This window comes from Protopterus annectens, chromosome 8.part0 (genome assembly GCF_019279795.1).
Source record: "Protopterus annectens isolate FY-2018-M chromosome 8.part0, PAN1.0, whole genome shotgun sequence".
NCBI classification, from domain to species: domain Eukaryota; kingdom Metazoa; phylum Chordata; order Ceratodontiformes; family Protopteridae; genus Protopterus; species Protopterus annectens.
This window is the reverse complement of record NC_056741.1, coordinates 5379683-5394560: the sequence shown is the minus strand read 5'-3', so window position 1 is coordinate 5394560 and position 14878 is coordinate 5379683.

Genomic DNA, 14878 nt, shown 5'->3' with positions numbered 1-14878 from the left:
GAAGTTCTATGTAATACGATTCTTAAATTATACATCAGAGATAACTTTTCAAAGGAAAACATAGCTACGAATACAGAGAATAATGTGAATTTTTCGTCCTCTAGAGTTTGGTATCTATCAAATTTTGCAGGTTAGTAATTAACAAAGAATACCTTTCTATTAAAGATTATTAGAGAAATATAGACTTAAAATATGGGCACAAGACTAAATGACCTCAATTTTTAAAAATTTTAAAACTTTTTTTTTGCATTCTTCACCGCGCTTTTTACCTAATTTAAAACTTTAATGATTAATGGTATATCGGCTGACGGAACAAAACCAAACCATTTTAATTTTAAAGGAAAGAAAAAAAGTAAAAACAATATGAACCTATTGTTCTGATTCTGATTAATTTTATTGATACTAAAATTTTTAGCTTAGCGTTTTCGCAAAAGTATTAACACCATTGTAAGTCTCTCTTTCTGGATTGGGTTTTCAACTCACACTTCGATACTCATAGGATAATATAATACAATGGAATTCTGTTCTCTTTTAAAAAGTTAAATCAATGATGTGATCTTTTGGGACATAACAAAAAGGCTGCAGTTAAGTTTGATTTTTTCAAGCTTTCGTATATCTTACACCATTGTCTTAATTATAATTAGAACTTTATTACAGAATCTTATATAAACTTTATTATAATCTTCTTTACTAAAAATATAGCTAGAAAGTATCTTGTATAGAAAGTTTAATAGGCATTAATTCACAAATTTATTCCTTTATTAGGCTCCTTTATATTCAGATTTATATATATAACACAAATACTTATATCTTGGGTTATAAATTCTTCTTTAGATATTTGTTTTGTCTTGATGATCAAGTTTTGTTTCCTTATCCTTGTATGATTTTAAAATATATTTATTTCGTTGGGGATCAGACCATTCCCGATATCAGATTCTGGAAATTGAAGATATTCTCTATAAAGGATGATATCAGTAACACTCAAAAAAATATATATATGATTGGTTTGAATTTTCTCAAATATTTCAGGATTTTGTTCAATATAGTAGATTCTCTCTATTTTCAATATTTATTGCTTTAATGGCGGAATAATGATATATCCACTTTTCAATAGAATTATTCTTAATTATGGCTTCATCTTATTAACAATAATAAAATAAGAAATTCAAGCATACTCCCCGAGACTAAAAGCAGCAATAATAAACTGGATTAGTTAATTTAAAATCTTTATCAATTCTATAAGAAAATGCTGTGGATTTTTATGGACTTTCTCGGTTTTTCATATAATTAAGTGGTGCTGCCTCACGAAATGAGGTGGCCCCGTCTTCGAAAAATTAATTACATCCGATTGATTTATCCTGGTCTTCTTTACTTTTATCTATTCTAGATATAAGTACTGAAATATAAAATTAATATTCCCAAAGGACAAAATCTACCTAGCATGGTAATAACAGAACTCTTAAAAAATTAAGTATTTTGAAACTCTCCCTTTTAATTCTTTCTTATATAAATTGAAAATTAAAGATTTCAATTTTTTCTTAAAATAAAAATTCTTTTGCTTTCTGATCTGTTACTAAAACTTGTTACAAGAAAATACAAGAACTTTAAAACCTTGTAATACCATCTCAATAATATGGTAGTTTAGAATATGGCGCATTTAATTTACTATTTTTTTACTGATCAAGATTCTTTATCATAGACAAATACAAACTGTGAAACTCACTAATATACTAGCAAAATTTACAAGGTTAATATTCTAAATTTCTAACCTGTTATTAATAAGAGATATTTACAATACTAATTTTCTTTTCATTATTTAAAAAGGAATATTAATATTATAAAGCGGTTATACAGGTACTTACAAATAATAAAGAAATATTACACAAGCCCAACAAAAAAAATCAAATAAAATCTAAAATGATTCTAAATCCTATAATTTTGCGGATCTTGTCGTATTCATGATATATCTCTAAATCAAAATTCACTATTGAAACATTGCTCTCATTATATTAGAAAATCAATGATTTTTATGTGCATATTTAAAATATTCTACTTTCTTTTACGTTGGCTCTATTGATGAGCACGTATTCTTGGTGACTCCTCCTATTTTACTCAGATCTTCTACAACAATTGGTCTTCTACTATCACTGAAACTTTGTTCTTGTTGTTTAAGTCGTTACAGCAAATAGGCTACATATAATCCGCCCTATCCTGAGACTGCATTACCTTTGCTTGAGATAATCTACTCAAATTAGATTCACAAATTTCGTATACATATGTTCACTATCAACTTTATCTTCCCAAAATCAGTGAGTCGTTACTAAAACTGGAAATGGAATAATATAAAAATTCTAGCGCTGTAGTTCAGCGAAAATGATTTTGAAAACATACGAAAAAATCTGGTCGGCAAACTATAGAAAAGGTGCTACATTATTAATAGTGTATAAGTTGGCTTTCGCACACTTTCTCTTTGGAAATCATAGAAGAAGTCGATACAAATCAACAAGCTATAGAAAAGGTGCTACACATTATTAATGAGTGTATAGTTGGCTACTCTCCTTTCTCACTCTAGAATATCTCTTGAATTAGTTTGGCTTCAAATACATTATTACCTTTATACAATAATTGACACTGAATAATTTACTTCAAACAAAATACACATAAATTAATAACTGTGACATTAAAGAAACATCTTAATTTAGTGCTAAGTTCAGATATTCCTTAGATATGTACGCTGCATGTAAGGCAACCTAGTGTATATTTATTAACAAAGCATCATATCTGTAAAACAATAGAAATAAAGAATTACAGTTAAAACAAAATTCAGAATTTGGAAATCACAGAATATGTCCTAATTCCTCCATATGATTTATTATTAAGTTCCCAAAAGAATTACTGCTTCTAACAACATAATCTTACCATATCAGAGCAAAGGCCTAGCTACATACTCTGAATGGGCACAGGTTCTTCAGCAAGCAGTCAGAATAATTAAAGGTAATCAATCTCTTCCTAGAATTTCATCAATAAAACATAACAAGTTCTATAATACTGATTCAGAAATTATGCAGCCTTACATCACTGTTCTCAGAGATATTTCAAGCGAAAACAATTCCAGAACAAGTCAGCCGATATTGTGAATTTTATGCCCTATCAAATTTCCTAGGTTGAATGATCAACAAAGAATATACTTTCTGCCCTGCTGACTATTAAAGAAACATCGGAAGCCATTACAGAGACTTAAGACTAGTAAATCGGGACCTGATGGCTTTACACCTGAATTTTTTAAAACTCATCATCTGAGCTTTCACCCTTCTTTGAAATTTTAACTACATAATGATTAATGGTATATCTGACCTGGGTGTATTGGAAACACCTCAAAACCATTTTAATTTTTGAAAAGGGACAAAGAAAAAAAATGATCCTAATAACTATAGACCTATTTTCTGATTAACATTGATATAAAAATTTTTAGCTCTTTACTTGGCGCTTAGACTAAAAATGTCTTACCATTCTTGATCTCTTCGGAATATGTGTTTTATGCCATAGATACTCATGATAAATACCCACAATCGATTCTCTTATACACTTTGTTAAAAAAAGATTCAAATCCAATGTATGCACTGATCTTGGATGCTGCTAAGGCTTTGATAGGGCTAACTGGGATTTTCTTTTTTCACATTATGTCTTGCTTTAATACACCATCTTCTTATATAGACTTTTATTAGAATCTTATATGTACCCTATACTCTTTCTTTATATTAATAAGAAAGTATCTAAAAGAAAGATCATTAATGGTACAAAGCAAGGTTGCCCGCTATCCCTTTTTTATTCAATTTATATGTAGAGCCTCACATATATATAACACAAAATACCTTCCATAAGATTCCTAGAATTTGGGTAATATCTAAAGTTTGTTTGTCAGTTTGCAGATGATCTTATAATATATATTTTCAAACACCTTGTTCAGACTTTTCAAAACTAATTGGTTCCATTGAAGGATCTCTGAGGTCTCAGGATATCAGATTAACACCAAAACATATTCTCCCCATAAACCCACTTTGCTCACACAAATCATATATTTGCTTCGATCACACTTTCCAGATAGTTCAGAATTTAAATATTTCAGATTTTTATAAATCATAATGGTCTCTCTCCACATTTCAGAATAATTTACTAAAGTATGTGGTCATCTAATATACTTGACCGAAGAGATGGAAATTGCTTAATTTATCACTTCATCAAAAGCGGCAATAATAAAAATGAATATCTCCCAGACTGCTATTTCAATTTAATGCTGTGGATCACATTCCAAAAAATCCTTTTTCTCAAAAAATTAATAAAGTCCTGGCTAGTTTTTTATGGTTTCCCAACCAGTGAGAATTCCTTACATTAAATTAATTTCTCCTAAAAACAAGGGAGGACTTGGTCTTCCGAACTTCATCTTATTACTTGATTATCTCGGCTAATAAATTATTATTATCTATTCTGAATATAAATACTGAGAAATATAATCAATACCCTATCTGGACAAATTATGGTATCAACATCTTAACTGTTAAAAATATTAATCCATTAGCTCTTCCTTTTCTTTCTTTAGATGTCATGAAAAAATTAAAATTCTAATTCCCAAACAAAAATTTTTGCTTTCCAAGAACTGCTAAAACTTGTCAACTTAGAAAATACATTTCAATTAATGCAACCCTCCATCTCAACTTAATATTAATTTAGATAATATTTCTTTTAATCTTTCAAACTTTCCCTGATCAAAGATCTCACTGTTTGGATCTGTTACAATACAAAAAATGAAATCACTAATATGCAAAATCTTAAGGTTAATGTTAATTATTTAACCACCTTACTAAATAAGAGATATTTACAATGCTAATTTTCTATACACCAAAGTAGATAATATAGATATTACTAATTATAAAGCGTTATACAGGTACTAAGCATCTCTAAAGAAAATGTTATTTCAACTTATAAATCTTATTAATCAACAATCATAATACAATTTGTCTCTTTTCCAATTATTGGGACAAACATAATTTCAGATATCTATAAACTGAAACTCTTTAGCTATTAAAAATACACTAGAACACTGCCTCTTCAAAAACTCTTTACACCCAACTAATGATTAATAATGCATATTTTACCCTTTCTAACTTAATAAATTTGACTTAATAAATCGGTTTATGTTCTTGTTGTTCTCACCCTAATGCAGATCTTCTACATATTTTTGGTCTTGCTATCACCACATAAACTTGGACTTCCCTTGGGGTGTCTACAGAAAATGGCTATCATAATCCAATTCCTATCCTGGGAGACTGCATTAATACATATAATCAATATTTATCTCTCCAAATTGGATCTACAAGTACTAATATACATATGTTCACTTATAAAACTTTATATCACCTGAAATTGGCCAGGATCGCATTTTAAAACTGAATTGGAATAATTTTAAAATTCTAGCCTGTACACATATCAGCAGAAAATGATAGTGAAAAAGTACCAAGAAGTCGTATACAAATCAACAAAGCTATAGAAAAGGTGCTATACATTATTAATAGCATAGTTGGCTACTCTCCTTTTGGGTTTCTATGGACTTCAGTCTCTTTATATCTATATACCTGCTTTATTTTAGATCTATATCTATTTTGATATATTTTTTTTTAACATTAGTTTATTATGTAGATAGTTATTGTATGTTCTTAGACTGCATTGAGATATAAACATTTATCATACAAAATTGTGTTATTATAAATATCTCCCTAACGTTCATTTTTTTTCCTCAATATGTATTTTAATGTTTATTGTTGTTGTATTTTTATTTCAATGTCCTAAAAATTCAATAAAAAGTTTTTTGAAAAAAAAACAATATCTTCTTTAGTTATCTTACTCATTTTTTGTGGAGTGAGAAAGGATTTATGTAAGAATCTCCATGTGAAGATTCTCCATTTAAGAGAAGAAGTAGTTTTGCTGGCCAACTGAAGAAAATTAAATTTGTCTTTCTCTGAAGGATTAAAATTATTGATGACAGAAAATGAATTCCAATAGTTATCTGAGTATACATCTAGATTTTGTTTAATTGCACTCTCTCTCTCTATGTATATATATATATATATATATATATATATATATATATATATATATATAATGTACCATTTTAGCTAAGAGATTATGCTGGGTAGATAAAATCAAGCCAAAGGGCTTGTGTTACTGAATCTAATGCCTTTTCAGACACATTCACTGACATTATAAGGGCCAATTGGAGTATGCTTAAAACCAGCAAAGAGTTGTATGAAGTAGTGGGAAGTGAACCCATATTCTCCTTTAAAACAGGAAAGAATTTTAAAAGAGTATTTGAACAAATGGAGACACTTAACCGTGGAATAAGAAAGGCAACTAGTCAATGTGGTAACTGTAAACAGTGTTCACACATCATTAAGGAGGATAATGTATGTTTACGAAATGGTATGAACAGTACAGTGTGGTTTTGTAAAGGTAACTGTAACACCAAAATGATAGTGTGCTTGGCTATTTGTGAAAAGTGCCCTGCATTCTGTATTGGAAAGACAGAGAGAGCCTTGAAGGACAGAATGTATGAGCACTTTCACGATAGTAGGATTAGGAAGGAGACCAGTACGCTGTACAAACACTCCATTGACTGTTCTTCTTTTAGTGGTTTTAAATTTGGGATTATTGATGTGGTGAAAATTAACCCCAGGGGGGAGATGTTAAAAATGCATTGCTTAATAGGGAATTTAAGTGGCAGCTTAGGCTAAAATCTAATATTTTTCCCGGTTTAAATGAATACATCACTATTAAGTTGGTATTGATAGCCAAAGCAGTAAAAATTTAAATCAGCACACTGTTCAATTATTTCGTATTTTGACCACATCTAGTTCATGAGGGCATATTTTAAAGTTTTAGCATGTATTTTTCTGGTCTATGTATATGTTTTGTATTGCACATGGCTTCATGTGTCTTTAAATTTCAATTGTAGTTAATAGAGAGTAATATAAAAGAAATGGGATGTAAACCTTGAGTTATCTGATGAAGTCTTGCTACAAGATGAAAGCGCTAATCCTTGTTGGTTATTAAAATATTTGCTACCATTTGTGGGTTTGGACCTCTGCTTATTGTGTTTGCTGAGTACTCTACAATTATATTTCTTGCTTTGAGTTTTCCTGTTTCGGGTCCAGGTACTCGTATTTGGTGCTGTTTGTTTTTTATTAACTTTTTCCGTTATTGCTTTGTGCTATGGAAAACAAGTCCAGTGATTCAACACTTATTGAAGAGGATGACCTTTTCGGTTCGGACTGTGTTGCTAAAACTCAAAAAGAAATTAGCAAGCTCCGTGAGGAGGTTTCAGCCTTGAAAGGGGATCTTACAAGGCTGATTGAGCTGCTTAGCCAAAATGAACTGGTGGGCGGAGCTACACATTCATAACACCTCGTTATGAGCGTGCTGCAGAATTGCTGACTACATCGTCTCCACGATCTAACTTGGCGAGTTATGGTGGGGGTAAGATGGATTTTGTTGGCGTTCAGTGAGTGGTGTTGAGCGATAAAGGACAAGGGCTTCCTGCTAAAAGAACATTGTCCTCTGGTCATCAAGTTTTTATGGAAGGTAGCAAGCCAGTTGCCTGTCAATGTCACAAAAATACTAAAGGTACTGTCCTCCATGAAAATAATGACTGTGATATAAATGTATGTACTATGGGCACCAGGTCTAACTATCGTGAACTGGTGCGTTTCAGTGATATTATGGACAAAAATTTTGAATTTGATTCTGCATCTACTAGTAATGGTATTACTGATGTGCATGGGTTTCACAATGAAGATGTGCCAACATTAAAGGACATGATTCATATTTTTGAAAAAAACTTTTTAAGTTGAAATGTTTACAGATAGATAATAGATACTTGCATTGTTGTCTTAATCTCAAAATGGTCCCACAAGGACTGAGAATGTTTAATTATCCTTTTGGTATAGTTTATACTGAAGAGGTTATGAAAGAATTTCATTGTTTTTTTTTTTATGAATGTGGCCTGGGGCTTATTAGTAAATTGATTAAACTTAATGACATGGCTATGGCCGCTCTGTATAAACAAGTGAAAAAGCTGAATGGTGACATTTTAAAAGATTTGTTATTTGTTGAATATGAACAGCTTTATAAAAAAGTTTTGTCTAGGACCAATAAGAGAATTAACAATATATTTTTAAGGAAACAGAAAAAGTTTGCTAGGGACAAACAACAATATGCTGAAGTTACAGCATACCCAGGCCCATACAAAAATAATTCCTACAACAAAAATAAAAATGGAATGGTAGGGATACCTACAGAAGTAAGGGATGCCCAGCATGGAAGGGAAGTGAGGGTTGATTGTACCCCAAATAGGTGACTAGATTAATTGGATTCATTTTTTGAGCATAATGAACATTTTTTAATGGTAAGAAGGTCAGAAAGGTTGGCCAGCAAAACCAGACACCTACCAGACCTGGGACACCATTACACGCATATGATTACAGGGGAAAATCAAGGGTGTTAAAAAGTAGGAAAGAAACTGAAATAGTGCTTGTTGCAGACACCGACGGCATAGTAAGTGAATACAAAGGATTCAAGTTCTTTAATTATACATCTCTAACCCTTAAAAAGGAACATTTTAACCTGTTTTTCAAAGGTTTCAAGTTTGTGTCATCAACTCATGGTGTTATAGTTAATAGTTTGGTTGACCTTAAATTATATCTTAGGAAATTGAATCTGGGTATGTTTTTTAATAAATCTGAGAATGATGTGAACTACTGTCACACAGGTTTAACTAGAAAAAGTACTATTAATCCCCCCTTCATCTGGCTTTAATGCTGTTTGAAAAGAGTGTCACTGAAGAAATATATGAAGCATACAAAAGAAATAGGTGGACCACTGAGCCCCATAATTTAGATAAAGAAAAAAAAAGCTACTTAATGACTTGAAGTTTCAAAGTGAATTGCATATCATGAAGCCTGATAAGGGAGGAGGGGTAGTGCTCTATGGTATTGAAGAATACAATAATGCAATAACAAAAATTCTGCTTGATACTAATATTTATTCTCAGGTATCTAAAAATGAAGCTACTATAACTTACGGGAGAATTGACTCTTTATTAGAGGAATATTTGTTAGAAAATAGGATTGATGGTAAAACATATTATTATTTAAGGCACATGAACCCCATTATCAATAACATCTTTGGGGAAATTAAGGTACATACATGTGCTAGGGACCCCTCTTTCAGACCCATAGTGTCTGCTAGGAATTCTAAAATTCATCCCCTAGCAGTATATGTAGATTTTTGGACTAAGGAAATTACAGCTAAGACAGAACACTGAATTTAATGCTTTTCAGACACATTCACTGACATTATAAGGGCCAATTGGAGTATGCTTAAAACCAGCCAAGAGTTGTATGAAGTAGTGGGAAGTGAACCAATATTCTCCTTTAAAACAGGAAAGAATTTTAAAAGAGTATTTGAACAAATGGAGACACTTAACTGTGGAATAAGAAAGGCAACTAGTCAATGTGGTAACTGTAAACAGTGTTCACACATCATTAAGGAGGATAGTGTATGTTTATGAAATGGTATGAACAGTACAGTGCGGTTTTGTTAAGGTAATTGTAACACCAAAATGATAGTGTACTTGGCTATTTGTGAAAAGTGCCCTGCATTCTATGTAGGAAAGATGGAGAGATCCTTGAAGGACAGAATGTATGAGCACTTTCACGATATTAGGATTAGGAAGAGACCAGTGCGCTGTACAAACAATTGACTGTTCTTCTTTTAGTGGTTTTAAATTTGGGATTATTGATGTGGTGAAAATTAACCCCGGGGGGGGGGGGAGATGTTAAAAATGTATTGCTTAATAGGGAATGGAAGTGGCAGCTTAGGCTAAAATTTAATATTTTCCTGGTTTAAATGAATACATCACTATTAAGCCAGTATTGATAGCCAAAGCAGTAAAAATTTAAATCAGCACACTGTTCAATTATTTTGTATTTTGACCACATCTACTTCATGAGGGCATATTTTAAAGTTTTAGCATGTATTTTTCTGGTCTATGTATGTGTTTTGTATTGCACATGGCTTCATGTGTCTTTAAATTTCAATTGTAGTTAATTGAGAGTAATATAAAAGAAATGTGATGTAAACCCTGAGTTATCTGATGAAGTCTTGCTACAAGACGAAAGCGCTAATCCTTGTTGGTTATTAAAATATTTGGTACCATTTGTGGGTTTGGACCTCTGCTTATTTTGTTTGCTGAGTATTCTACGATTATATTTCTTGCTTCAAATATTGAATAAGTTTGGGTGTTGAATTCTTAGCACTTGAGGGAATTAAATCTAGTTTATCTAGAATATATTTTCTAAATTCTTGCAATTCTAACCAAAGTAAAGTATCAAAATCATATTCTTGTATGAGTATTAAAAGATTTTAACTCATTTATATTTATCATTTGATGTCAAAATAGTAAATGTTTTTGTTTGAATAGTGACATTTTAGAATATCCCTTGTGTATAGGCAATAGGGAAGATGAGAAACAACCAATTCTCAGACATTCTAAACCTAAATATATAGTTCTTAAAGGCCCTTAGAATTAAAACTATATAAATAGATTTAAATGCCTGAGTGAAATAATTGGAAAAGTAGTCCTTTAAACTCCATATAAATGAATTATTTACTAGTTTTGATAGATGAGTATTAACTTTATTTTTAGTATTCTGAGATACATTAATTATAATCTCTTTCCATTTTGCTAAATTTTCTCCATCTATAAGATATATATTTGTCTTAATTACTGATGAGATTGAGTAAATTTCTAGATTTGGTAAAGACATGCCTCAATTTTCCCAACTATACATATGATAAGATAATGCAATTCTAGACTTTAGTGGATGCCATAAACATTTTTTAATCAGTGTGTTGCATTTTTTTATTAAAGAGTTTGTAGGGGAATAGATATAGATTGCATTATGTTCAAGATTTTAGGAAGCAATATCATCTTTATAATGGAAAGTTTCTCCTCCATTGTGAATAGAATTTTGTTCCATTTACTTATTCAACTCTCTATAGTTGATATACTTTTACTATAATTTATTTGTAAAACATCTTTAGTATTAGTAGTTGTAGTTATACCTAAATATGTTATTTGTTGGGATTGAAGTATATATTTTCTGTATCCATCTTGTACCTTATAACTTTTTGAACCAGTTAGAAGAATTTGAGTTTTACTGTTATTAAAAGTAAGACCAGAGTTTTTTTTAAATATATCCATGTTTTTGAACAATGCTTGTAAGGTAGGATTAGTACCACCAAGAGTAATTAATATATCATCAGCAAACATTTGAATTTTTAGTTTAGTCTATAAGCTTGTATACTACTATTTCTTATTAAGTTTGCCCAAGGTTCCATAACTAATGTGAATAAAAGTGGAGATAAATGGCAACCTTGCCTGGTTCCTTTTACAATAGGTATGTTCTGGGATATATTTGTACCAATTTTTATATAGGCTTGAATTCCATTATATAATTAAGTGATAAGATTAATAAAACTATTAGAGAAATTGAACTCCTTCAATAAAATGAAAAGATAACCCAAATTAACATCTGTCACTCAAACTGACCATCTAACTAGTAACAACACTCTTCTCATCCTCACCTAAATATGCCTGTTGTTGCATACTTTTGCATTATTAGGCAGTATATGTGACTAAAAAAGAAAGATTATAAAATAAAATGCATCTAATATATTTGTATATAATCATTCAAGAAACATACTAAAATATATCAAATGTAACTGTCTCATTTTGATTTTATGATATTATATATCTTTAATATTGCTTCAAGTTATCATAGATTATATATATAATAAAGATGTAATGTGAAAATTCCTCTTTATGTAAATCATATTGTTTAAAATATCATAAGAACCAACCATATGTCTTAAATATAAAACAAAGGTCATAACAAAATCATGGATTCCTTTAATAAAAATCTGTTATTTGAGATAGCTAGAATGTAATATATATGCAACCATCCTACAGTGAACCATTACCAAAGTGTTTTCAGAATATTTTGATTCCACTAACATATGGACTTGGTCCTTCATTTTACATGAAATGTTTAAGTTGTATACAAAGGTACCACATTTCAATCTGTATAGCCTTTAGACACTTCTAGCCTGAAAGAAGTGTGAATTTCCAAACATCTCTCGACCACCAAAATAAGTAGGGCTCTACTAAGACAGAAAACACAACAATTCACTTGCAGTAAATTGCTATAAAGCAAGCTACACCCTGAAGAACGTTTGATCCTTACTGTGAGACTCTGGTAAAGTCAGGATTTATTGGACTAGTTCTAAAATCAGGTAATTAAAGAGTAAATTAAGTAAGAAAAAAAAACAGTTGTTTCTAGTTTTACAAACAGAAACAACAAAAGAAACTGATTCCTCTAACTTGAAGTGTAACATGCTCAACACTGCTACGCAAAAGAAAAAAAGAAAAGAAAATATGAGTTATAAGGAAATGTAAATATCCTGTCTAATCTTACATTCATGAATTCATTTCATTGTCTAGTAAGACAGAATTGTGTATGGTCATATGTATATTTTTCTACACTGATGAATATAAAGCACAGAAACAATTTCCTTTGCTGATAGCTGGACATATGCTTTGACACCTGATAGCTTAACATCATGAGCTGACAAGAATAACTTACTCTCACAGACGGACCATTTTAAACAAATTTACTTCTAAAGTCCAAGCACACATATGATTTTGAAAGGATTTCAATATAACAGAAAGAAATGTGCTATTTAAAAGCTTTCTGAAAACAACTAAATGAGTGTCAGAAATGGTGGGTGTTCTTTAGCAAAGGTCTAAGTGTGTAGTCAGTGTTGAAGAGGTAATTCAATCACATGGATATTTTGCAAGCCCGTAGTCCACCTTCCTCCGTCTACTTGTCTATTTAGCCAGTAACTAGTAACACCACCACCCCATCCCCATATAGCTCAGAGCAAGGACGCAATAAATCCTGACTCACAGCTTCCCCTCCATAAAAGTGAACTCCTACCATATTTTTCTATACTTTACAAGGAGGAATGCAACATATGTTTACGACCACCAGAGGATGGTGTTGGACTGGGAAGTGACCACAAGGGAAGAGACAACGTTTCCAGGAAATTAACTTTTTTCTTTAAATCTCTTCTAGCATCAGTCAGTCTCCATCTCCTGCAGAATACAGCAAAACATTAATTAATATACTAGAAGTGAAATCATCTAAAGAAGACCATGTGGCTGCAATCTGCAAAAGCACACAGCTGCATCTCAGGTCACCCCACACTGTGTGCAATAAATGACTCACATTCAGATATCTGACATCCATTTCAGTTTTGTCAAAGGATGTTTTTTTACAGAATCACTAGAACCATTTCCAATTCTGGCTTCTAACCCCTGTAAGAACAACATAAAATTCAGTTCAGGTCTCACACAATGATTGTACAGCATTTTGTTGATGTTCCTAGATGCTTATATGTTTGTAATATAATGCAGAAAATGCTCAACTTATATAAACACAAACTATGAAGAGATGTGTTAAAAATACAAGACTCTAAATATATCAGAACTATATGTTCAGAAAAGTCAGTAAATATTTTATCGGTACAGTCATGCTATGCAGATCACTTAACTGTGTTTCTCTCTTTTCTCCTGTAGATGGCATTAGAGACCGACTATTCAGGCTATTATTTTGTGTTTTGAAGTTCCTCAGCTCAGAGTTTGTATGGTATACGTCTCCATGGAAATGACACTCTTTTTCTATCTTCATATCTACCCGCCATAATGCGACCGCATCACAGATCAGTTTTTCAGATCAAATCCACGAGGCTCAGGAGGAAAACCATAAGCAACTTTTCACTGCCAAAGCAGCTGATTACTTCACAGCAACTCTGAGACAAAACAAAACACAAAAAAAGGAGAGAGAGAGAGGAAGAGAACTCACAGTCAATACAATAAGCATGACAAATTCCATCTCTCAAACCCAACAAACCACCAGACCACAGTGGATGTATCAACCAACAGCAAACCCTCCACTTCTCTACAACAAATACCAACAAATTTAAAACTATTCTATAATCAGATAATCAAGAAATCCCACCACCATTAACTTCATAGAAACCATCCATTCAACGCCACATTTACACAGTCCCTGTTTTTATCAAACACCCGAGCTTAAAACCAAGTCATATCAATTTACCAAAAGTATTTCCAATATTTATCACCACAACCACCAATGAACCCCACTACCAGGACAAAAAAAATATTATTAACAAAGTAACATCACGGCAACAATATCTATCAAAAGCCTCTTTTCAAATAGAGTGAAGGTAACAAAAAATAATAAAAAAAAAAAAATTTCTACAGTACCAAAGACCCTCATTTTACCATCTTTAAGTCTCCGTACTTGTTTTAGTCCCCAAGACACCACAGAATCCATTCCTCAATTATACGGAGCATCTATAATAACAATCAGCAAATAAAACTAGAGAATAATAGATAAACTAAGTAGCGTTTACTTGCTATAATTATCAAGCCGCATTTAAGTAAACTAGATTTACTAATACTATACTATAAAAATGTCATTGAAACAGCTATGTACCATTGAAAAAAAAAATTAAACAATAAAAACTCACCTGTTGAACCATTTTCATCTCCCCAACTTCTGGGTTATGTAATAAATCTTAAATAAAAAAAGTCAGTGTAGAATGTTTTAATTATTCACTTATTCTTGAGTTTCTTTTTATGTTCAGAAATCTTCCATGAACTGCTGTTAGCATTTCTTTT